Here is a 26150-nt window from a genome sequence, read left to right as displayed (position 1 = left end):
CAACATAAAAAAAATACTAGCAGTAGCGTGGGGTATTGGAGTAGTAGTAGCGCTGCTTACCAATAGCGTTTGTTTGTTGGGCCACGCTACTAGCATTAGCATTAACGATGGGCAGAGGCGCGCTACTGCTAGATACAGATAGCAGTAGCGCTGGTTCAAACAAGTGCTACTGCTAAAAAATAGCTGTAGCGCCATAGCAGTAGCGCGCCCACCCGCGCTACTAATAGACAAATAACCAGCGCTACTAATAAGGGTTTTCCTAGTAGTGTCTGTTGCACCGTGCCACGTGTCAACGTATCATAGGCGCCTTATGTCCAATGAGTGGATGACATCTGTCCCAACGGTGAGCCGACACGTGTTTCCTCCAGCCAATGATGATTTTACACATGGAAAATCCCCATTGGTCGGGGCTGTTAACGGGTTATCGGATCCAAAACCGGACCCGATAGCTTAACAGTGTCCCGTTATGGTGGATGCCACGTGTCGGTCACCCTTGATGAAAGCACTTCTGTGATGCGCGATTTATCGTCATGGAAGTGGACACTTCCGTGATGATAATTTTGGTAATGTCATGGAACACTTGTACAACAACACAGGTATGACTATCTTGATTCTTTCATAATATCGTCATGGATGTACATGCATGAAAAAAACGCGACCTACTGTGACAAACACGTATCATCACGGAAGTGTATTTTTTTGTAGTGGTAGTGCATGTGCGGCAATCCGGACTATGGTGCCTTTTTCACGCGGCTGGACGACGACTAGCCCCTCGTATAACATGGAGTGAATCGCTAGCTATTTGTAGAAAGTCGCCGAATCACCGACCAGCTCTCGCTTTATCATGATAGTCAGTTTCCGCTTTCTCTACTGAGGTACTTGACCGGGTGAACCAGAAATACAATCGCAATGTTCTCCCTTTACTACCTTAGCCGAAGGAGCGGAACGTAAGGTGGTAAGCATAGGAGCCAGGCAACCCAACTATAGACCAAAGACATGATTCGAAGCCGATGCATATAATGCAACATCCGGGACGCCTAAGATTACCCCATAGGAGTTCGGACTTGAAAATGTGAAGGGCCGAATACAGGCCCCGGTGTTAAGGCCGGAATAAAGCACGTGTGGCAGTCTAAAGTAAGGAGGGAATACATATGACAATATGAAATAAATTAGTACCAAACAGAAGTGGTGATCAACTATTTCCTTTATACCCTGATTAATACGTCGAGACATGTTATTACAGATAATGCCATAAATATCGAGGCCATTTTACATGTCGAGAGTTTACACAAGGGAAAGTCTTACACAAGGCCTAAGAGTAGTGGTTGAAGAAATGATGCCCTCCTGCACGTCTGCGTCGTTTCTCCTTGGTGAGAAATCCTTTAAGAGGAGGAGTCGATGGTCGTCTACAAGAAATGGGAACCTGGAAAAGAGCCCCTGTACAACCGTAGAGTAGGTAGGTTTTTAATGAACCTGTAGTGAAAGCAAAAAAAGTGTTAAGGTCCAAATAGGGTCAAGCCGTACTGTAGACCCTTTCCACGGTGTGCCTGTGGTGCTGCCCAAGGTATTTTAAGTGTGTAATTATGCACACGCGGTATGTATGCCGCAACCTTATGTGCCGATCGGGGGAGGCTGAACTGCTATTAAAGCTCCGGGTCTGCCAGCTATCGTGTTGTAGTGCGGATCGGACTCGCTAAGTGGTGTCATGGGTCTTGATGACCGATGAGCTGTTCGGCTTGATGAGGCCGCCCTGTTCCTCGGCTGCTAGGGCCATAGTGTGCTCCTCGGTACGAGGGAGCGCTCCATATTTCCATTTACTGTAATGACGCCACGCGGTCCAAGCATCTTGAGCTTCAAATAAGCATAGTGCGGGACTGCATTGAAGCTGGCGAAAGCAGTTCGTCCAAGCAGTGCATGATAACCACTGCGAAAAGGGACGATGTCGTAGATCAATTCTTTGCTTCGAAAGCTGTCTGGAGAGCCGAATACTACTTCCAATGTTAAGGAGCCCGTGCAGCGGGCCTCCACGCCGGGCATTACTCCTTTAAACATAGTGTTACTAGGCCTGATTCTTGACGGGTCGATACCCATCTTACGGACAGTATCTTGATAGATCAAGTTGAGACTGCTTCCGCCGTCCATAAGGACTCTAGTGAGATGGTATCCGTCGATGACGGGATCGAGCACCAGGGACGCCGAACCTCCGTGACGGATACTGGTTGGGTGGTCCCTGCGATCAAAGGTAATCGGACAAGCCGACCACGGGTTGAATTTTGGGGCGACAGGCTCTACGGCGTAGACGTCCCTTAACGCGCGCTTGCGCTCCCTCTTGGGGATGTGGGTGACATATATCATGTTCAACATTTTCACATCGGGGGGAAACTTCTTCTGTCCCCCATTGTTCGGAGGGCGAGGTTCATCATCGTCCTCGCTTTGAGCTCCCTTCCCCTTGTGTTCGGTAGTTATTTTACCGGCCTGTTTAAAAACCCAACAGTTTTTGTTGGTGTGGTTGGCAAGCTTGTCAAGGGTGTCGTGGATCTGGCAGGGCCTATCCAGTATTTTATCCAAATTGGATGGACCATCCCTAGTTCCTTCGAACGGCTTCTTCGGCTGACTGGGTTTAGAGATGCTGAATCCGGCGTTTACCGCTGTATCCTTGGTTTCTTTGTTGTTGTTCTGATGCTTATTTTTGCTGCGTCGTGGCCTTCCATTGCCATCCCTGGCCTCAGAGGTGCCGGGGTCGCTGGTATTGCTTCTATGATCCAACCAGCTATCTTTGCTTGCACAGAAGCGGGTCATAAATGCAGTAAGAGTTGCCATAGTCTTCGGCTTTCCCTGCCCGAGGTGGCGGGCGAGCAATTCGTCACGGACGGTGTGTTTAAATGCTGCTAAGGCTTCAACATCCGGACAGTCGACGATTTGGTTCTTTTTGATTAAGAACCGAGTCCAAAGTTTGCGGGCTGACTCTCTGGGTTGCTGGACTATGTGACTCAGGTCATTAGCATCTGGTGGCCGGACATAAGTGCCCTGAAAGTCGTCCCGAAAAGCGTCCTCTAAGTCCTCCCAACTGCCAATAGAGTTCTCTGGGAGGCTATTCAACCAGTGTCATGCTGGTCCTTTTAGCTTTAGGGAGAGGTATTTGATGGCGTGGAGATCATCTCCACGAGCCATGTGGATGTGGAGAAGAAAATCTTCAATCCATACAGCGGGATCTGTCGTACCATCGTAAGGCTCGATATTTATGGGTTTAAACCCTTCTGGAAACTAGTGTTGCATTACCTCATCGGTAAAGCACATGGGGTGTGCGGCACCTCTATACCTGGCGACATCGCGAAGGAGTTCGGATGACATCTGTGTTCGGGGCTAACCCCGGGTTTGGTTATGTTTGCTGTGCCAGTCCTGATGGCCATCATCTCGCACTGGAGCGCGTCCTCTTGATCCATAGATTGATCTTGTCAGGTCGGCTCTATTGGTTAGGTTCTGACGTAGGTCGTGCGTGTAGCCCGGAGCCGTTGTCTCCTTGTCTCTATGGCGAGGGGGCGCGGGCTGGTGTTCGGCGTAATTAGCCGTTTTGTCCCGTCCACGTGGTGGTCGGTCCGGTTGGTCGGCATGATTATATTTTGATGGTATTGGCTCAAAGGCCTCGTCATCGAATTGTGGCAGCAGCCTGTGTTTGGGGTAACTTTTTGTTTGGCGCTCAAAGCCATATCCTTCTTCGGCGGCCAGGACCTTGGTCCATCTATCGTTGAGCGTATCCTATTCGGCTTGAAGCTGTTGTTGTTTCTTTTTCAGGCTTCTCACAGTAGTGATGAGCTGTCTCTTAAAGCGTTCTTGTTCAAGTGGTTCCTCTGGCACGATGAAATCTTCGTTACCGAGGCTAATATCCTCTTCGGAGGCCGGTAAATAGTTACTATCTTCCGAATCCTCGTGATCGACAAGTTCATCGGGGTTGACTTGTCCCTCTTCCCTCTCATCCTACTCGAACGCAGGCTCGACGGGGTGGTCGGAGTCTTCGGCATTGTCTATACTGTCATTATCTCCGGTGCCGATGTTGCTGTCCCTCGCCCGACACGATCGTGAGCGGCGCCGCTGACGTCGGCGTTTTGGTGGTTCATCGATGGGCTTATCCTCATCTGGGTCTTGAGTTTCATCGTCGTCCTTCTTCTCAGGCGTGTCCACCATGTATACATCATAAGTAGAAGTGGCCATCCAACGCCCAGTGATAGGCGGGTTTTGACCTGGTTCGGCTCCGGCATCATCATCCATACCATCGATATCTTCAGAGGCATAGTCTAGCATGTCAGTTAGTGGCTATTAAGTGGGTGGTGGGTGGGACGTAAAATTCCCTGCTCTCAGGCCCCAGTTCAGGCCGGGCATAGTTCGGAGGTGATACTTCTATCATGGCGAGAGATCGCATTAGGTCCAGTGTCTCGTTTAAGAGCGAAAGATGGATGGGCGTATGAGGATCTGCGGAGCTAGATTCGGTAATAACCACTTGACCGAGCCCGATGGACACAGACCTCGAGAGTTCGGAGTTGACATCCAGAGGCGAGTCCGGCTTCCCGATGACAGGGAGAGTCCTGTTTGACTCCAAGTCCACTGACGGCATGGTCGCATCTGAGTCTCTGGCAGGAAGCTCCGTAACGGGAGAGAGTCCGGCGGGGTTTATCCTCTCGTCTTCGGACGAAGTAGCCTGCCTCGAATCTAAGGCCGGGGCGGGCGTGGGCGTCGACCCTTGAGCGGAACCTGATGATGGATCCGAAGGGCCTCCTTCATGTAGATGGGGAGCGGTGGCCGAGGCCGAGAACCCCTTGAAGATCAAGTCTCCTTGGATATCGGCGATGTAGTTTAAGCTTCCAAACCTGATCTGGTGACCAGGGGCATAGCTGTCGATCTGCTCAAGGTGACCGGTCGAGTTGGCACGTAGCACGAAGCCGCCAAACACAAAGAGTTGGCCGGGGAGAAAGGTCTCCCTGAAAACAGCATCGTTGTTGATGACAAGGCGAGCCATCGACCCTTCTATTGACAACACAGTGGAACTCTCAATGAAAGCACCAATGTTGTTGTCAAAACCGGCATATCTCGGGTACGGGGTCCCGAACTGTGTGTCTGAGGATCAATGGTAACAAGGGACAATGGGGACACAATGTTTACCTAGGTTTGGGCCCTCTCAAAGGAGGTAAAACCCTATGTCCTCCTTGATTGTATTCAATGAGTATAGGGGTACAAGAGTTGATCTACCTCAACATCATAATGGCTAAACCCTAGCTGTCTAGCCTATGAGAATTCTAATAGCCTCTACGGACTAAACCCTCCGGTTTATATACACACCAGAGGGGCCTAGGGTTGTACAAAGTCGGTTTGTAGGGGATGGAAATAACATATCGAACATCAAACTTGCCATCCACGCATATAGGAGTCCTACCCGGACACGGGGGAAAGTCTTCTACTTCTATCTTCACGGCCCATCAGTTCGGCCCATATCAAATATTCCGGACACCCAAGAACCCCCTAATCCAAGACTCCCTTAGCCACTGCTTCCTTCGTCTCCCTCTAGTCACCGCTGCCCCTCGCGTGCGGCAGTCCTCCAACGAACAGCGCCCGGCCGCCCACTGATACGTCTCCGTCGTATCTACTTTTCCAAACACTTTTTCCCTTGTTTTGGACTCTAACTTGCATGATTTGAATGGAACTAACCCGGACAACCATTGTTTTCAGTAGAACTGCCATGGTGTTATTTTTGTGCAGAAATAAAAGTTCTCGGAATGACGTGAAAATCCACGGAGCAACTTTTTGGATTTAAAAAAAATATTGGCGAAAGAATCAACGTCAGGGGCCCACAACCTGTCCACGAGGGTGGGGGGCGCCCCTGCCTCGTGGGCTGTCACAACCCTAGAATTTGCTTGTCATTATTTGCATTAAAGCATCCATGCATCATGTTTAAATTTTGCTTAAACTTGAAATAGGGGTGATCAATCCCTAGCACCCAAAAGAACTCAACTAGGTTCAACTTAAAAACATTTTCAATGGACCCAAAATACCCTTTAGAAAAGTTCATGATTTTTGATAAAGGTGAAAACCTCTGCCAAAAATGATGCACATATTTCTAGGCCATTTCTGGGCATTTGAATTAAATCATTATGTATTTGAATTTGGGCATTTAATTGCTATAATTATTTTAAATGCTCGAATAACTCTGAAACTAAATGTGGGTTGTTGGAGATAATTCAAAAGGACCCCACATTTTATTTGACGATTTTTAGATGAGGTTTAGTATTATACTAAATCAAAACAGAGTTAAAGCAATAGAAAACAGAAACTTAAATAGCAAAACAGAGAGAGAGAGAGAACTCACCTGGCCTTTCTGGCAGCCCACTAGCGGCCCAGTAGACAGCCGGCCTGCTAGGCCCAGCCCAGCCCCTCGCGCGTCGTCTTCCTCGCGCCTACTGGCGTTGCGCGTGGCGCGCGCACAGCCGAGCCGCGGCCACCTCCTGCTTCCACCTCCTGCTTCCTCTCCGCCCTCGTTCGACCACCTGGAGACGCCCAGAGCCCCTGGCCCTTCTCCCTCACTCTCTGCTCTGTCCTTTGCCCTCTAGCCCCCTTCCTCGAGCTCACCCGAGAGCGCTCCGCCGTCGCCGTGCTTCACCTGCGCAGCCACCGCCTCCCCCTCGCCCTCTCTTCGTGTCCGAGAGCTCCGCCACATCGGCTGCTACCCCTCCATCGAGCACGCGTCGCCAGACGCCCTGCCGCCTCGCCATCGACATGTCTTCTCCGCGCTCGGCCGCCGGATCGCATTCGTTGTCACGTCGCCATCCGGTCTCCCCGGAGCCCTCTGACGCCTCCAAACGACGCGTTGTGAGCCCTGAAGCTTTCCCCCTGTTCCCTCTGTCGTTTGCTTCCTCTATCTGCTGTTCCCAAGAAGACCGAACCCACCGCCGTAAGAGCTTGTCGCCGGCGTTGCTCCGGCGACCATTTGGTCACCCCAGCATGTCCAGCAAGCTCGCCGCACACCGTAGAGCCTCTCAAGCGCTTCGGGTCATCCGTTAGCACGTCGTAGCCTTGACCCCAAGCTCGCCCGAGCCCCGGCCTCCGCTGTTGATGTCGTCGTCATCGCTACCATCCACCTCGGGCCTTCCCGAGACCACCGTCGTACGCGCCGTGATGCCAGCTTCCCGTAGAACCCAGCCACGCATCCATCCATCGCCGGAGTTGGCCGAAAGGGCGACTTCGCAGTGTCTGTGTCCTCGTCGGCGATTAGCCGCCGATGACAACCACTGTTAGGGGCTAATCACCCCCCTAATTAACCCCCTGTCTCACTGACACATGGGCCCCACACCTTAATTAACCCAAACTTTATTTTCTGCTTAGATTAGTTATAACCCAGCGGGACCCACGCGTCAGCTTTGACCATGCTGATGTGGCTGTTGACCTGGCCCCACTAGTCAGCCTCTGTTCCTGCTCTATTACACTGACGTGCGGGCCCCACTTGTCAGGTTTGACCTGGACCAGCCCCTGTTGACTTGTTGACGTCATCATGACATGGTGCTGATGCAGTAATGCTTTCTGCGATTTTAATAAATCAGAAATGATTTATTATTTTTAGAAAATGCCCAAAACTTCTAAAAATCGTATAAAATCAACCGTAGCTCAGAATGAAATAATTTATATATGAAAAATGATCAGAAAAATCAAAAGAATCTGTTTATGGCATTTTCATGCATGTTAGAGCAACTTATGTCCTCTGTTTAGGACAATTCAATTAAATGGCATTTAAGAAAGCACATATGGAGTTTGAATTTGAACCTAGTGTTCAAGCCAACCCCATTTAACTTGTTGCTAGTTGCATTAGCCCAATCAACAGCATATTGCCATGTCACATTCATGCATCATATTGTTGCATGGCATTGATTGTGTTCCTTCTCTGTTGCCGGTGGTTGTTCCCTCTCGATAGACGTGTTCCGACGATGAGTTCGATGACACCGATGAAGAGCTATACTATCTTCAGAAGTGCCAGGCAAGCAAAACCCCCTTGTTCATTCTGATACAATCCCACTCTCTCGCTCCTGCTCTCTTTACTGCATTAGGACAACAACGATTCATCTGTTACATGCTGCGGTAGCTGAACCCCTTTCCTCTGCATGACCTGTCATTGCCACAGTAAATAGATGAAACCCACTAGCATGAGTAGGAGTTGTTTGAGCCCTGATGTGCCTACTCATTCAGGCTTGTTTGTCATGCCTGCTATTGCTTAGAGTTGTGTCAGGTCTGATTCATCGGGGATGAATTGGAATATGGTGAACATGTCCTACTGTTGAGAGCTAAGTGTGTGAACATGATTTGGTAAAGGTAGCGGTGAGAGGCCATGTAGGAGTACATGGTGGGTTGTCTCATTGTTGCCATCGTTAGGAACTGAGTTCTGTGTTTGTGATCCATGAACAGTTACTACCACACATTGGGTTCCGGTAACTCGGCCCCTCTCGGCTTATTAATCAACTCGATCTCTGTCCAGGAGTTGCAACTAGTTTCTGGTGTTTGTAGGTAGTGTTAGTAGTCTACCAAGTGGCACCCGGTACAGGTGGGCTTGGGACAGACTAGGCACAGTGGCACGGTGTACCAAGTGGCACCCGGATGGTGGGCTTGGGAACCCTGCTCACATCGTTTGGGGCCGTGAGCAGCACCTCTGCCGGATCTCCTTGGGGATGGAACCCGAATAGGAGATAAACCTGGACTAGAGACTTGTGTGGTTAGTCAGGTCGTGGTCGACTCCCTCACCAGGCTTCCGCTTGAAGGTTGCCGAGATACACGACGTGTACATGGTGGTAAGTGGCGAGAGCGTGTGTGAAGAAGTACACCCCTGCAGGGTTAACATCATCTATTTGAATAGCCGTGTCCGCGGTAAAGGACTTCTGGGTTGCCTGTGCAGTTCATACATAACTTGAAATGGATACTCTAAAACTCGCAAGATAAGCGTGAGTGCTATGGATGGCCTTCTCGTAGGGAGACGGGAGCGGGTCCATAGTGGTGTATTGATATGGTGAATATGTGGACTCGTGTGCACCACCTCAAAAGAGTTACTTGCAGTCGTAGTTCAGGATAGCTACCGAGTCAAAGCTGGCTTGCTGCACTCAAACTCCACCACCCCTTTGTTGATACCGATGCATATGTAGCTAGTTCTGATGTAAGTCTTGCTGGGTACATTTGTACTCACGTTTGCTTATTTTATTGTTCTGCAGAGAGACTTCAGTCTCGCTAGTAGTTCTGCGTGGACTTCGATGTTTAGCTTGTTACCTCAGCTACCATCTTGTACCCTTGGGAGGGTCTTGTAGATAGTCAGGCTTCTCAGCCTTTTTCATTTGTAGTTGTCTGTACTCAGACATGTTTATGCTTCCGCTTGTTGCTTGTATGCTCTGTATGTTGGGTCATGAGACCCATGTTTGTAATACTTGGCTCCTCGGAGCCTAATGAATAAATACTCTGAGTCATAGAGTCTTGTTGTGATGCCATGTTGTATTTGCACATATCGAGCATATTGTGTGTATGGTTGAAATGCTTGGTATGTGTGGGATCCGACAACCTAGTTGTCTATCCTTGGTAGCCTCTCTTATGGGGAAATGTAGTCTGGTGCTTCCACTAAGCCATGGTAGTCTGCTACAGCCCGGTTTACCGGAGTCCTGCTAGCCCAGTACTACTGCTCCGGAACACTTAGACTGGCCGGCATGTGATTCACATCGTTCCTGTGTCTGTCCCTTCGGGGAAATGTCACGCGGTGACTTCCGGAGTCCTGCTAGCCTGCTACAGCCCGGTTTACCAGAGTCCTGTTAGCCCAGTTGCTACAGCCCAGATTCACACGCTGATGACCGACATGCTCGATGTTGTTTCATGTATGCCTGTCCCCGTAAGTTAGTGCCACTTTGGGTTCACGACTAGTCATGTCGGCCTGGGTTCTCTGTCATATGGATGCTAGCGACACTGTCATATACGTGAGCCAAAAGGCGCAAACGGTCCCGGGCCAGGTAAGGCGACACCCATGGGAATACCGTGCGTGAGGCCGCAGAGTGATATGAGGTGTTACATGCTAGATCGGTGTGACTTAGAATCGGGGTCCTGACAGCTTTGGTATCGGAGCCTGACTGCCTGTAGGATTACCAAGCCAAACTGTTCGAAGTTGAGTCTAGAAATGCTTTAGTTATATAAGGGAATTGATTGTGGAAGGGAACGTAAGGCTCTTTTTACTCCTTTCCCTTATGCCCTTCTGATCTGAGTCAACCTCTTCTTTTCTACGGGGATTAAGAACTAGGCTTCTCATCTTTCTATCAGGATCACATGTTACTAATCCGTATACTTATAGGATTGATGGTTTCAAGCCCCAGTTCAGGTCCTACTACTTCTGTGTGTTGACAGTTGATCTCGGAACCTTGATATTGTGATGTTAAGTGGTTATGCCACCATTTTTGCAGGATGTCTCAAATCTTTTTCGAGCATTTACAACCGTTATGCTGTCCGAATCATTCCAGGTTTCTAAACAATCTGATGCATTTGCAAATCCTTCCTCCGTTCCCGATGTCCCTTTTGTCAGAATAAGCACACACTAGCCAGTGAGTTGAGGTACTCTGTTGCCTCGACATATATGTTGGAGTTGTTATTATGACACTAGGGTATCTTAGAGTTAGTAATCTAGCCATGTTTGGTGTTCCCAGTGTGATGATTCTGGCTATCATTCTCGAAAGCATCTCGTGATGTTATTTAGTTAGTAGGTATTCTATTTCCGGGTCCTTGGACCCAAGATTCAGTCTACTTACCTCATGTTGATAGTGTTTGCTCGTTCCTTTAGGATATTAGTCACCTTTGCGATAGTCCTCGAGATCCATGGTATTTCCTTCTTCCAAATACCATGAACTGCTTATGGCAGAAGTTCTTTGAACCAAAAGATCACAACCAGAGTGCTCTTAATGAGTTCTCCATTCTATATTGTGACTCTACCAATTCTACCTCTCCGCATTGATTATCCCGAAGAAACCTGTTGAACTTGGTTCGACATACGAATCTATGCATCCACAACTCAGAAAATCATACGTTCCTTTGAGTTGTCCCTCTTTAGTTGTTTTCGGACCTTCACCTATCAATTGATAGTCAAGAGTATGCATGCATTCGTTCATCGTTGCCTTTACTCTTGCATTCCGTCAAGCCATTCTATCCCGGAATGACTAGGAGAAACAAACTCCAGTACCTCATCCATTTCTAGGATTGAGTCAAAGTAGTTGTATTCCACAGATCAAAATGCCAATCCAGTTTTTGTTCTGTTCTACCTTGGAGTATTACCATCTTTATATCAAGAATACCATGGGAATTGCACACCATCCTATGAACTCTTGATACAGTGGTACTTCTCGTCATCATTTTTCATTCCCCGGTCCCCGTGTTGTTGCAACCGGAATGACGACAAGTGAACTATGATGTGTGAAATCAATACTACTAGCAACCCCGTTGCTTGGTAGCCAATGGACAATAATTTCATTCTTAGCGTGTTGGTTATTGAATCATCATCCTAAGATTGATCGTGCTACCTAGTCCATATTTCCTAGTGCACCGTTCGATCAATGAGTTAGGATTGTATCAATCCCTCACTCTTTTGGTCATATCATCTTGCCCTCGAAAGCAAGATTGTTCTCGAGCTTAATAACATACCGGTGGTTCGTGATATTCTGAATATCTTCTCGGAGGTATTACCGAGTTGTTCCCTGACTGTTATGTTGAGCTCGTGATCATGCTAGTTTTCTTCTAAACCACCCATTTTCCAAGATTCTGTGTTGGATACCCTGAACTGGTTGGTTAAGCTGAACAACAACTTGGAGAGTTGGAAGATGAAAGCTTGTTCGACTTAGTTCATCACTAAGGGATATCCTTGCGTGTGTGTGTGTGTGTGCGTTGAAGAAAGATGATATCCTCATCAATTGATCCTCGTGATCAATTGTCGGCGCTATTGTCTTATGCAATCCTTGATTTGAGTATGGGCTATCGTCAAATCAAATCAGGACCAACGATATTCCTAATGTTGTCTTACTCACAGTTGTTCCTCGAGCATACACCATTATATCTTTTGGTCTGACCAATGCTATCACCTTGTTCACATAGTTGTGGAACTCCATCTATATAGAAATCTCGATGATGTGTTGTTGAGCCCATTAGCAACATCTTATCCCCTCCATGATTCATGTTGAACATTAAGCTAGTGTTGGAAACGTTTATAAGCATTATCTTTGTGTCTCGCTCATGAAGCATATGTTCGGATGAAAGAAGTGACTTTCCCTAATTCACGTGCATTTGATGTAAGAGTCCGCCGTGAATTCAGGAAAGCTTGTTTTTGCCTCCTCCAGAATCATCCCAAGTTAGTCATGCACGTGCGAAGTGCTCTATTCCATATGTGTTTCCCAGCACACCAAGCCACTGATTGACTTGTTCTAGGTAAAGAAGTCTAATTTAAGTGCACAAGACTTCGACATCCTCGATGATGATTCCCTACTAGGACTTGGTAGTGTTTTGTTGTAAGACTACCATGTGGTCATGTTTGTCTAGGACAGCGTGTTCACATGTGTGTAGCAGAACCCGCTCATGTTTTGGAGGTTACTACCATAGTCCATCTCCGAGAATCTCGCAACGTCATCTCGTCGATTTGTGTTGCAACTCTTCTTTTCAGACCTGTTGAGTTTGAAGTATCTTGTTTCTAACCAGATCTGAATCTCAGACAGATATGATGGTTGGAACATTCGCAACATTTGCATTTTGTTCCCAGCTTGCACCCTGTCGTGCCAATTTCCCATGGGTTGTCCTTCTCAGCAGTTGCTGTCCAGGATCATCCGTCAAAGTGGGCTTACCATGAGTCCCATCCGTTTCCGGTGATAAGCAAAAATCATCCATTGCGTTATCTTCAACAAGGTAGTCCACATCATCCATTCTAGTATGAGTACGCCATCCCTGCAAACTCTTTCAACACATCGATTGTGGTTTGCCTTAGGCTGGTATAGAGAGTTTCAATGATCTATGTATCAAAAGCAACTCTTTTGCCACTTAAGGGAATAATTCTACGAGTCACCTTCCTCGAGGTGTTCCGTTGCGGAGTCATGGCAATTATCTCCTCGCTAGTTTGAAGCCATGCACCATCTTACCCAAGCGTGGAGTTTTTTGCCTACCAAATTGAACTTTCGTCATCTGTTTGTTTTCATCCCTCTCGATATGCGTTGTGTCTCAGCTCAAGAGATGTTTCTACGTCTCATTCCATGAGTTGATCGTCAATTGCTCGATATTTGAGGAACTGGACTCTTCTAGAGTTACCCTTCCTTCTCGTTATCATGTTGAATGGAATTCTCAGAGCAAGATGTCAAGACTAAGATGATGAATGGATCAACATCTTCGATAAGGTCAATTGGATCATGAAGAATCGTGTTAGCTTTGTGTCCCTCTGTCTTCTTACCTCACGTCTTGAATCTCGGGACGAGATTCTTGTTTAGTGAGGGTGAGTTGTCACAGCCCTAGAATTTGCTTGTCATTAGTTGCATTAAAGCATCCATGCATCATGTTTAAATTTTGCTTAAACTTGAAATAGGGGTGATCAATCCCTAGCTCCCAAAAGAACTCAACTAGGTTCAACTTAAAAACATTTTCAATGAACCCAGAATACCCTTTAGAAAAGTTCATGATTTTTGATAAAGGTGAAAACCTCTGCCAAAAATGATGCACATATTTCTAGGCCATTTCTGGGCATTTCAATTAAATCATTATGTATTTGAATTTGGGCATTTAATTGCTATAATTATTTTAAATGCTCAAATAACTCTGAAACTAAATGTGGGTTGTTGGAGATAATTCAAAAGGTCCCCACATTTTTTTTAGGATTTTTAGATGTGGCTTAGTATTATACTAAATCAAAACAGAGTTAAAGCAATAGAAAACAGAAACTTAAATAGCAAAACAGAGAGAGAGAGAACTCACCTGGCCTTTCTGGCAGCCCACTAGCGGCCCAGTAGACAGCCGGCCTGCTAGGCCCAGCCCAGCCCCTCGCGCATCGTCTTCCTCGCGCCTACTGGCGTTGCGCGTGGCGCGCGCACAGCCGAGCTGCTTCCACCTCCTGCTTCCTCTCCGCCCTCGTTCGAGCGCCTGGAGATGCCCAGAGCCCCTGGCCCTTCTCCCTCACTCTCTGCTCTCTCCTTCGCCCTCTCGCCCCCTTCCTCGAGCTCACCCGAGAGCGCTCCGCCGTCGCCATGCTTCACCTGCGCAGCCACCGCCTCCCCTTCGCCCTCTCTTCGTGTCTGCGTCGATAGGCTGCGGCTCGCCGCACGGCGAGAGCGTTGGAGTGACGCAGAGCGAGAGGCGCGGTGCGCCGCACAGCAAGAGCGGATCCATCGACGCTTGCCTGCTGTCAACAGGGCGTCGCAGCTGGGTACACGTCCCGTCAGTACCCACATTCCTCGCCAGGAGTGGGCACACGTCGTCTGTGCCATACTTTCACCAGAGGCCCACCGTGCCGTTCGCATGGGTCGCGCCGTTCGCCTTGTCCGTGGCTCGCTCGATGCCAACGCGCTGGTCGGTAGGCTCGACCGCCTCCTTGGCCCAGGTGTCCAGCTGGGCGCAGTAGAGGAACATGACCGTCGCATCCTCGAGGTGGTGATCTCTGATGAAATAGGCAACTTGGAGCTCGAGATCGCACTCCAGATGTACCGCGAGCGCGTCGACCGCTTGGACAAACACCTAGACGAGTTCAGGCAGAGCCAAGAGCTACCGTAGGCAAGGGCTGCTGGTCATAGTCTCATGGACGCGTTTTATTTTGTTGAGTCGTTTCGACGTAGATAGCCATGTATTCACAGCAATCATACTATTGCTATGTTTATTACTCTGTTTCAATGTGTGTACTCTGTTTTTCGTTCTTATATGTTCTGTTTCAATGTGTGTTTATACGCTTTCCATTTTGTATATGTGGATGATAACAGATAGATTCAAATTAGTATACAAAAACAGATAGAAAATGGAATTCATAGTATATATAATATTAATTGTTCATTAGTTCATCACAGAATATATATAATATCATCACATATACGTGATGATACTTAACTACTAGGTACAATGCATAAAATTGAAAACGAACAATACTAAAACTAATAATCCCTTCTGGGGCCATTATTCCGGCAGCCCCTCGCCAGCAGCTCCCTGGTGCGTGGCGTCTTCCCAAAGCGGAGGCAGTACTCCGCCTCCTCCGCCTGGCAGCGCTTGACGTGCTGATCTGCCTCTTGCAGGCGGACGCGCGAGAACGATCTTGACATTTTGTTGGGCGCCCACCGGAGCTCCTCGTAGGTGGCACGCTGGAGCTTATCGGCCCAGCTCCACGCAGCGACGAGGTGCCTAGCGCCTATGGCCTTCCTCCCGAAGTACCCGTCTTCATCCACCTCCTCCGCACGACGACGTGCCCGCCCCAAAGCTCCGCCGCCTCCTTTTTCCAGGCGGCATCACGGGCTTCACAAGCCGCCTGGTACCTGGCATCCTCCTCCGCCATCTCCTTCTTGAAAGCCACTTGGCTGGCATTCTCAGCCATCGGCAGCGACTTCCAAAGACAAAGATCGTACGGGCCCCAAAACCAATCCAAAGTTGGGGGGTCTGGGGCAACCTTGTCCGGTGGCGCGTGGGTGTCCTCGTCGCTGCTCTTCGAGTGAGCGTCCTCAAGGGGTGGCGAGTCCTCGTCGGCGCGTGGGCAGACCGATGGCGCCATGGCAGAGATTTGAGAGAGAGAGAGAGAGAGAGAGAGGGCGAGCAAGGGGAGGATCTAGATGAGAATGCAGGCGGGACGATGTGATCAAGGTAGTATTTATTGGCAGCCGGAATCTAGATCGACGGGAACAGTACACACGCCGGTCCCCGGAATTTACGAGTACCGTAGTGTGAATTACACACGATTCCCGCAGCAAAATCCGTGTGTGAACATAATAGCTGACGGTTCGCAATGCAGAACCGTGTCTGATTAATAGAGCCCGCAACTCACCTTCCAAACCTCGAGCGAAATAGAGTGCCAATCGTGTGGGGCCGGTTGTCTTGCCAGATTTTACATTTTCTTTTTTGAACACCAGATATTTACATCGTCTGATGATTTTTAACTTGCACACAAGTATACAATAATGATTTTTCAAACCGTTATGCTCAGCCGTTGCATGTAGATGTAGTTCAAATTTGAATTACGGTCATTAAATGGCTAGAAAATCACTTAGATGTCTTCAGAAGGTCAAATGACCCCTGAAATTTTCCAAATTTTCACATCACAGTTGTATTAGTGCATGTTACATGTAGAAAAAATTGAAGGCCGTAAGAGAAGGCTATCTGACGTTCGTCATCAAACATGCATTGTTCCCTTCTCGGAACCACGAGCCTTCTAGTGAGTTCCTCCGGTTTGTGAGGGGTGTGTTTCCAAACTTTCGTCAAACAGGCCAAGGTTTTTACCACATCATCTTGGTGGCATGACATTACATCAAGCAAGGTTTCATCTTTTTCTGATCATTTTTTAATTTTTTGGAATTAAAATGCCATGGCACTCCATGAAGTGTCCATGTTGTGAGACCAATATGTTTGAAAATTCCTTCTAATTTACTGCACATGGAATTAACTCGCACACAAGTACACAAATATGATTTTTCAAACCGTTATGGTTAGCCATTGCATGTACATCTAGTTCAAATTTGAATTACGGTCATTAAATGGCTAGGAAATCACTTAAGTGTCTTCAAAAGGTCAAATGACCCTTGAAATTTTCCAAATTTTCACATGACAGTTTGTACCAGTGCATATTACACGTAGAAAAATTTTGTAGGTCGTTAGAGGAAGCTATCTGCTGTTCGTCATTAAACATGCATTGTTACCTCTCGGAACCACGAGCCTTCTAGTGAGTTGCTCCGGTTTGTGAGGGGTGTGTGTCCAAACTTTTGTCAAACAGACCAATTTTTGTACCACATCATCTTGGTGGCATGACATTACATCAAGCAAGGTTTCATGTTTTCCTGATAAATTTTTAATTTTTTGGAATTAAAATGCCATGGCACTCCATGCATGTGTCCATGCCGTGAGACCAATATGTTTGAAAATTCCTTCTAATTTACTGCACATGGAATTAACTCGCACACAAGTACACAGATATGATTTTTTTAACCGTTATGGTTAGCCATTGCACGTACATCTAGTTCAAATTTGAATTATGGTCATTAAATGGCTAGGAAATCACTTAAATGTCTTCAAAAGGTCAAATGACCCCTGAAATTTTCCAAATTTTCACATGACAGTTTGTATCAGTGCACGTTACACGTAGAAAATTTTTTAAGCCTGTAAGAGGAAGCTATCTGCCGTTTGTCATCAAACATGCATTGTTCTCTTCTCGGAACCATGAGCCTTCTAGTGAGTTGCTCCGGTTTGTGAGGGGTGTCTGTGCAAACTTTCGTCAAACATGCCAATTTTTGTACCACATCATCTTGGTGGCATTACATTACCTCAAGCAAAGTTTCATGTTTTCCTGATCATTTTTTAATTTTTTGGAATTAAAATGCCATGGCACTCCATGCATGTGTCCATACCGTGAGACCAATATGTTTGAAAATTCCTTCTAATTTACTGCACATGGAATTCAAACATGATTTTTCAAACCATTATGGTTAGCCGTTGCATGTACAAATAGTTCAAATTTGAATTGCGGTCATTAAATGGCTAGAAAATCACTTAAATGTTTTCAAAAGATCAAATGAGACCCCTGAAATTTTCCAAATTTTCACATGGCAATCACTATCAGTCCACATTACACGTAGAAACAATTGGGGTGCCGTAAGAGGAAGCTATCTGCCGTTCGTCATCAAACATGCATTGTTCCCTCTCAGAACCACGAGCCTTCTAGTGAGTTGCTCCAGTTTGTGAGGGGTGTGTGTCCAAACTTTTGTCAAACAGGCCAATTTTTGTACCACATCATCTTGGTGGTATGACATTACATCGAGCAAGGTTTCATGTTTTTAATTTTTTGGAATATAAATGCCATGGCACTCCATGCTTAATTGTGTCATAGCCGTTAGACCAATATGTTTGAAAATTCCTTCCAATTTACTGCACTTGGAATTAAATCGCACAGAAGTACACAAAATATGACTTTTCAAACCGTTTTGGTTAGCTGCTACATGTACATGTAGTTCAAATTTCAATTATGGTCATTAAGTGGCTAGAAAATCACTTAAATGTCTTAAAAGGTCAAATGACCCCTGAAATTTTCCAAAATTTGACATGACAGTTGTATTAGTACTACAAATTTTCTCATACATTTAAATCACCATCCGTTGCCAGTTTACTCCAAATTCATCTTTCACAGCTAATAAAAAATATCTACAACATCACACACAGTTGTTTTGTAGGAATCGTTGGCGATGAAAAATTCTGGGTCTATTTAAGTCTTCCTCCTTAAGCTTCGTCGGCTCGTCTGCCCTAGTGTCGGCAACCCCCGAATCCACAAATCCCGATCCCCATTCCCGCAACCCCTCCTTGCAAAGATGACGCCGTGAAAACGCTTCGTGAAGGCCCGTACAATGGCCGCGTCCGCCCCGAGTGCCGCCGCCTGCGCCGAGAGCGCGGCCGCCTACGCCGAGAGTGCCGCCGCATCCGCATTGAGCGTGGCCGCTTCCGCTGAGAGGGCGTCTGCGGCAGCCGACAAGGCAGCTACAGCAGCCGAGACGGCTGCATCTACTGCTGCGACGGTGGCTGCAAATGCCAAGAGCGCTCGAGCTGCCATCCATGTCGCCGATGTCGCCGATGTCGCCTTGGCCCAGGTCGAGGCCATCCACGCCAAGATACTCCAGGTCACCTCGGAATCCAGCATGCAACCCACGTCCGAAAAGGTGGCGGTTGCCATGGAGCACCTGCTTCCTCATGAGGTCGTCGAGCGGGAGCTGGAGATGCAGGAGGTGGTGGAGATCGAGGAGCGCCGGGAGGAGGAGTTGCGCATGGCCCAGGTCGAGGTAGAGAAGAGTCTGTCCATCGAGGAATCGGCGGTGGAGTACCAACGCGAGCTCTAGCGCAGCCACTACTATGAGTCCTACATCCTTGAGGGCAGCGCTGAGGACGAGGAGGAGGACGCGGTCGACTTCACCAGGGGGACGCGGAGTCCACCAACGGTGGCATGTCGCCAGGACAAGTCATCGACTTCTCATCTCACACCGGCGATGCATAGGCCGGCGCGGCGGCGGATTTGTTAAAATTATTCGTACTTAGTCTTTGTTTTTAATGCTGGTCTTTTGTTTGAGCAATATTTAGGTGAACTCTCTCTCTCTGTTTAATTACTAAAATTGCTCAATTCAGTAAGTCTGGACTATGTGCTATACGCTCTTTTGTGTGCCCAAATTAGCAAGCGATGTTAAATTATGCAATGACATATGCGGTGAAATTTCCACCAAAATTTCAATTATCAAACTCATCCCATGCGCGTTAAGAGGAAGAATCATTTGCGATGCACATTATCGTTCAAAGTGAATGGTGTCCGGCGGCACCACGCGCAAAGTTTCCCTCCACATGTCGAAATTTTTGGCCTACCGCCGAAATATCTACCCTCCCCCCTCCCCATCCCCTTTTCTCCCCGACCACAAGTCACAGTTCCGTTGTTTCCCCCTTCCTTCCTTCCTAATCTATAGCCGCTTCCTCGCTTGCTTCCTCGCTCTCACCGTCTCGCATCCTACCGTCGGGGTCTCTTCTTCAAAGACCTCTCCAGCGGTTCCTCCTCCTCCGACAACTCCTTCACCACATGGGTATGCCTCTCTTCTCTCTCTCGGGCTATGACTTTGAATGAAGGATTTTTACCCGGTGGTTGATTTGAGTCATTTCTTCCTCTTTTAGTTCCCTAGGACCATCAGTTGCAACGAATGGAGCGGGGTGGCTGAAGATCTGTCTGCTTGTTTTCACCATCAATCTCCATGCGTGAAGCTAGTTGTGTTTGAATCTGTGGACATTGGGAGGAAGTTTCTAGCATGTGCAGAGAAGGTTAGACCCTCTTTCGTTGTTACAAATCATTTGTTAGATGTGATTCAGACACTATCACGGTCCCAACCCATTCATACCACACTTCAACCAAACACAACCTAAGGCAGTGTCCCAATTTATACCTAGTATCTAAAAATGTTGCCATCTCATCAGTGGTGCCATTAGAAACTTATTAGGCACCGCTTCAGCAAGTTGTGGAGCCAACTTGTCCGGACATCCAAGCAGCCAAGCAGTAAAATACCAAATCTTTATGGCACGAAGGAATTGGGCGTCGGAGCAACTAGGTGCTCCGGAGTTCGGGTCCCTGATTTTTTTCTGCTGCATCGGCTCGCCAGTGCAGGGCACCGGTGCGAAATGTAGCAACAGTTGTCTTTACACCGGTTTTGGCATACATAGTGGATGCCTTAGTGCTATTAGTTCTATGTTACTAAATTTGTGCATGTACACATCTGTTAGTATCAATTTGATGTCATCCAAACACTGTCGCTATGTTGTTGCAGTTATATTTACCTTCCTTTTAAGATGTTCAATTTGTTATTTATAGTACATGAGTAAGAACTTGTAGCGTTGTTGTAGTTAATTATAGCTTCTGATGTTTCAGAATTTGGTTGTTGTGTCAATAGCAATTAATTCATTTGCACATTGATCTTTTTGAGAAGATATGTCATAATTAACTTGTTTCTTCAGTTTTTCAAAATAAGTATTGGTGATTTTCTATGTTGCTATAAACCCATTTTCCCTACAATTGTTACTGGTCTAGTTTTAAATATTATAGGATGAACGGAAGTGTTCTTACTTGGAGTGGGTTGATCAAGAGTGGCCACGGTCTTTGAAGATGTGCCTAGCAAAGCTCTGGAGCATGTATCAGGAAGAGAACAGAGGTAGGCTTAGAGATAGTGTTGTCAACGCTGAAGAATATTTGAAGATGCGGGATAAAAGGAGGAAGGTGGAGAATGAGCTCAGATTTTTTAAATCAGACTTTGCGAAGATGGTGTTGGCGAAGGAGGAGGCACTTTCCAAGTTGGCCAGTGCAAAACAGGTTCTTATTGAACTGAAAGCAGAGGTGGATAAGGCGAGCCTGGATGATCTCGATTAGGGAAATGAATATATTGTAATAATATTGTTCTTATGAAGTTGAACTATCTATATGCTGCACTGTGCTATTTTCCGGTAGCTATGGTACTGTGATGTTAAAATATATCTATGTGCCTGATATGAAATTGGCAGACAGCTGTTTGATATGAAATGTGAATTTGCGTAATACTAAAATTATTAATTGTAAACTAATAAATCTGCGAAATGGGTCATGGAACTTTGCAAATGGTTCTAGAAGTAAAAGCGCGTGTGATGGATAGCCCAATGCCACACAGTTTTCTTCATCAAATCGTGTGTGATATAGCTGATAAAAGCAAACGGTTAGCCAAGGCAGAGCATGTGTGATAGTTACATGTATCACACACGAGCCTATACATAAACCTGTGTGGAATGTACATACGAACAGAAATGTTTTCCCTGGATTGACTGTGTGGGATGTACATACGAATGGAAACATTTTCCCTGGATTGACTGTGTGGGAAGTACATACGAACGGAAACGTTTTCCCTGGATTCACTATGTGGGATGTACATGAGAACAAAAACGTTCTCCTTGGATTGACTGTGTGGGATATACATACGAACAGAAATGTTTTTCTGGGATTCACCGTGTGGGATGTACATATGAAGGGAAACAATTGGGTTTGGATGCCTTGCCCAATCGCACACGAGCCAGCTTGTGCCCTATCCCCGACGGTTTCTGGGTCGTGTGGGAAGGACCCCCTATCGCCGTCACTCACTAGGCGACGGTTCCAAATGCCGTCGCGAAAAGGGGTTAAAAACCGTTTGTATAGCACCGACGCGTACCAGTGGATGATCGAGTGTGATAGACTCTACGTTCACATACAATGGGTGTAAGACAGTTTTGCACATGCAGAATACTTGTGTTAAACTTGACGAGCCTAGCATGTACAGACATGGCCTCGGAATACTGCATACCGAAAGGTCAAACATGAGTCGTATAGTAGATATGATCAACATAGAGATGTTCACCATTGATGACTACTCCATCTCACGTGATGATTGGACATGGGTTAGTTGATTTGGATCATGTATCACTTAGATAAACTTGAGGGATGTTTATTTAAGTGGGAGTTCATCAGTAATTTGATTAATTGAACTTAATTTATCATGAACTTAGTCTTGATAGTTTTGCATATCTATGTTGTAGATTAATAGCTTGCGATATAGCTCCTATATATTTTTCATATGTTCCTAGAAAAAACTAAGTTGAAAGATGATAGTAGAAATGATGCAGACTGGGTCCGTGATCTGAGGATTATCCTCATTGCTGCACAAAAGAATTATGTCCTTGATGCACCGCTAGGTGACAAACCTGTTGCAGGAGCAGATGTAGACGTTATGAACGTTTTGCAAGCTCGATATGATGACTACTTGATAGTTTAGTGCACCATGCTTTACGGCTTAGAACCGGGACATCAAAACGTTTTCAATGCCACGGAGCATATGAGATGTTCCAAGAGATGAAAGTTGGTATTTTAGATTCATGCCCGTGTCGAGAGGTATGAGACCTCTGACAAGTACTTTGCCTACAAGATGGAGGAGAATAGCTCAGCCAGTGAGCATGTACTCAAAATGTCTGGGTACTACAATCGCTTGAATCAAGTGGGAGTTAATCTTCCAGATAAGATAGTGATTGACAGAGTTCTCTAGTCACTATCAGCAAGCTACTAGAACTTCATGATGAACTATAATATGCAAGGGATGACAAAAACGATTCCGAAGCTCTTCGCGATGCTGAAATCGGCGAAGGTAGAAATCAAGAAAGAGCATCAAGTGTTGATGGTTAACAAGACCACTAGTTTCAAGAAAAAGGGCGAGGGAAAGAAAGGGAACTTCAAGAAGAATGGCAAGCAAGTTGCCACTCCCGTGAAGAAGCCCAAAGCTGGACCCAAGCCTGAAACTGAGTGCTTCTACTGCGAAGGAAATGGTCACTAGAAGTGGAACTGCCCCAAATACTTGGCGGATAAGAAGGATGGCAAAGTGAACAAAAGTATATTTGATATACATGTTATTGAAGTGTATTTTACTAGTGTTCGTAGTAACCCCTAGGTATTTGATATCGGTTCAGTTGCTACGATTAGTAACTTGAAACAGGAGTTGCGGAGACTAGTTAAAAGCGAGGTGACGACGTGTGTTGGAAATGATTCCAAGGTTGATATTATCACCATCGCACACTCCATCTACCTTCGGGATTAGTGTTGAACCTAAATAAATGTTATTTGGTGTTTGAGTTGAGCATGAATATGATTAGATTATGTTTATGCAACACGTTTATTCATTTAAGTCAGAGAATAATTGTTGTTCTGTTTACATGAATAAAATCTTCTATGGTCATACACCCAATCTGAATGGTTTATTGAATCTCGGTCGTAGTGATACACACATTCATAATGTTGATGCCAAAAGATGCAAAGTTGATAATGATAGTGCAACATACTTGTGGCACTACCGTTTAGGTCATATTTGTGTAGAGCGCATGAAGAAACTCCATGCAGATGGACTTTTGGAATCACTTCATTATGAATCATTTGATACTTGCTAACCATGCTTCATGGGAAAGATGACTAAAACTCCGTTCTCCGGAACAATGAAGCAAGCTAATGACTTATTGGAAATAATACATACCGGTGTATATGGTCCGATGAGTGTTGAAGCACGCGGCGGGTATCATTTTTTTCTGACCATCACAAATGATTTGAGCAGATACGAGTATATCTACTTAATGAAACACAAGTCTGAAAATTTGAAAAGTTCAAAGAATTTCAGGGTGAAGTGGAGAATCATCGTAACAAGAAAAGGCGAATATTTGAGTTATGAGTTTGGCCTTCATTTAAAACAATGTGGAATAGTTTCACAGCTCACGCCACCTGGAACACCACAGTGTAATGGTGTGTCCGAACATCGTAACCGTACTTTATTAGATATGGTGCGATCTATGATGTCTCTTTCCGATTTACCACTATCGTTTTGGGGTTATGCATTAGATACAGTTGCATTCACATTAAATAGGGCACCGTCTACATCCATTGAGATGACCCGTATGAACTGTGGTTTGGCAAGAAACCTAAGTTGTCGTTTCTTAAAGTTTGGGGATGCAACGCTTATGTCAAAAGGATTCAGCCTGATAAGCTCAAACCCAAATCAGAGAAGTGTGTCTTCATAGGATACCCTAAGGAAACAACTGGGTACACCTTCTACCACAGATCTGAAGGCAAGATCTTTGTTGCCAAGAAAGGAACCTTTCTAGAGAAGGAGTTTCTCTCGAAAGAAGTGAGTGGGAGGAAAGTAGAACTTGATGAGGTAATTGTACCTTCTCTCGAATTGGAGAGTAGCACATCACAGAAAACCGCTCCCGTGACGCCTACACCAACTAGAGAGGAAGCTAATGATGATGATCATGAAACTTCGGATCAAGTTACTACTGGACTTCGTAGGTCTGCGATGTGAACTAAATTATTGACTCTAGTAAACTCTTTGGGTATTGGTCACATGGTGATGAGAACTATGGGTGTTAATCAAATGACGATGTGAACAATAGAAACTTTTCACTCTTGACAACAACACTAGAGATACCTTGAGCAATCAAACTAGTGACCAAACCAGAGTTAAACGAAATATCATTGCTCATGAAGACAACAACCTTGATCATCCAAGGAACACACAGATTGCACTGCACGTGCACATGCCTTGGTAAAAGAGAGACTAGAAATCAAATATCATCTACTAGACTGTAGCATCTAGAAGCAACTAAGACCCAAACAACTAGGCATACCAGAGTTGTCAACATGGATACAAAACATATCTTCATCGTAATCAAATTACACAAGCAAGCAGTAGTGAAAAGCTAGGGTTTATGAGCTGACTCTTCCGCCCGTCTGTCAAGCCCGAGACGTCGGCGGGTACGGAGGCGGACCAGGCGCGGTCGTACTTGTGCAACGGCCACCGCTCAATGCAGCGTCGAGGCGGGGAGGAGCGGAGGAGGTGCAGAGGGAGGGACCGGAGGCGGAGACCGTACGGGTGTGGTGGTGGTTGCTACAGCCGCAGCGTCGTCGCGGGGAGGAGCCGCCGCAGGCCGAGGGAGGGACCCGGAGTCGGAGGCGGGGCCGTCGGAGGAGATCGCGGTGGCGCTACTCGCGACGGCCGCGGTGGTCGCCGCGTGGAGGCCCCGCCGCGGGCTTCAGGAGGAGAGCGGGGGGAGGAACCCAGAGGCGGAGGCGGGGCCCGCGTAGAAGGATGCGGAGGCGGAGCCGGGGAGGCGAGGCCGGCGGTGGTGGTACTTGCGACGGTCGCGGTGTCGCCGCAGGGAGGCGCCGCCGCGGGCTTCAGGAGGAGAGCAGGGGAGGAACCCGGAAGCGGGGCCCACGCAGAAGGATGCGGAAGCAGAGGCGGAGGCGAGGCCGGCGGCGGCTGCGATGGTCGTCGCACGGAAGACGTGCCGCGCGCTTCCGTGGGGGAGAGCGGAGCAAGCGCGAGGCGGAGGCGCTGGCGCAGGCGGAGGCGGAGCGAGTTTTGTTCTAGCTTCGCTGGGGTGGGAAGGGATGCGTACGGAAATGGCAGAGCAAAATAAAACAAAATGGTCAGAGTAATTTTCGTTTCTCATTTGGGATTTTTCCTTGGGTAATAACTTTGGAGTAGAGTTTTTTTTTATGAACGCACGCAGGCACATCTTACCCCTATGAGCACCTTCAAGAGACTGAGCCGGCACATCATCTTGAGATTGAGGAAGTCGCCACAGACGCTTTCATAGTCGATGGGAATGTCTCCTCCCGCTGAATACACATCGCCAGAAGGCATGAATGTTATTTTACGAGCGGGTACTTTGGGCGGCGACTACGAGCGGGGATGGATGAAGACCTGCAAGACGGGGCGGAGATGCAAGGGGCGACGACGGAAGACTAGCGGCTTACAACGAATTATGAATAATTAGAAGAAATGCATATTACATTGTGAAAGGAGGCCCTGAGATGGAGAGAAGCCGTTCACACATCGGCTGTGATC

Source organism: Aegilops tauschii, chromosome 3 (genome assembly GCF_002575655.3).
Source record: "Aegilops tauschii subsp. strangulata cultivar AL8/78 chromosome 3, Aet v6.0, whole genome shotgun sequence".
NCBI classification, from domain to species: domain Eukaryota; kingdom Viridiplantae; phylum Streptophyta; class Magnoliopsida; order Poales; family Poaceae; genus Aegilops; species Aegilops tauschii.
The sequence above is the reverse complement of the archived record's forward strand: the minus strand, read 5'-3'. Positions refer to the sequence as shown.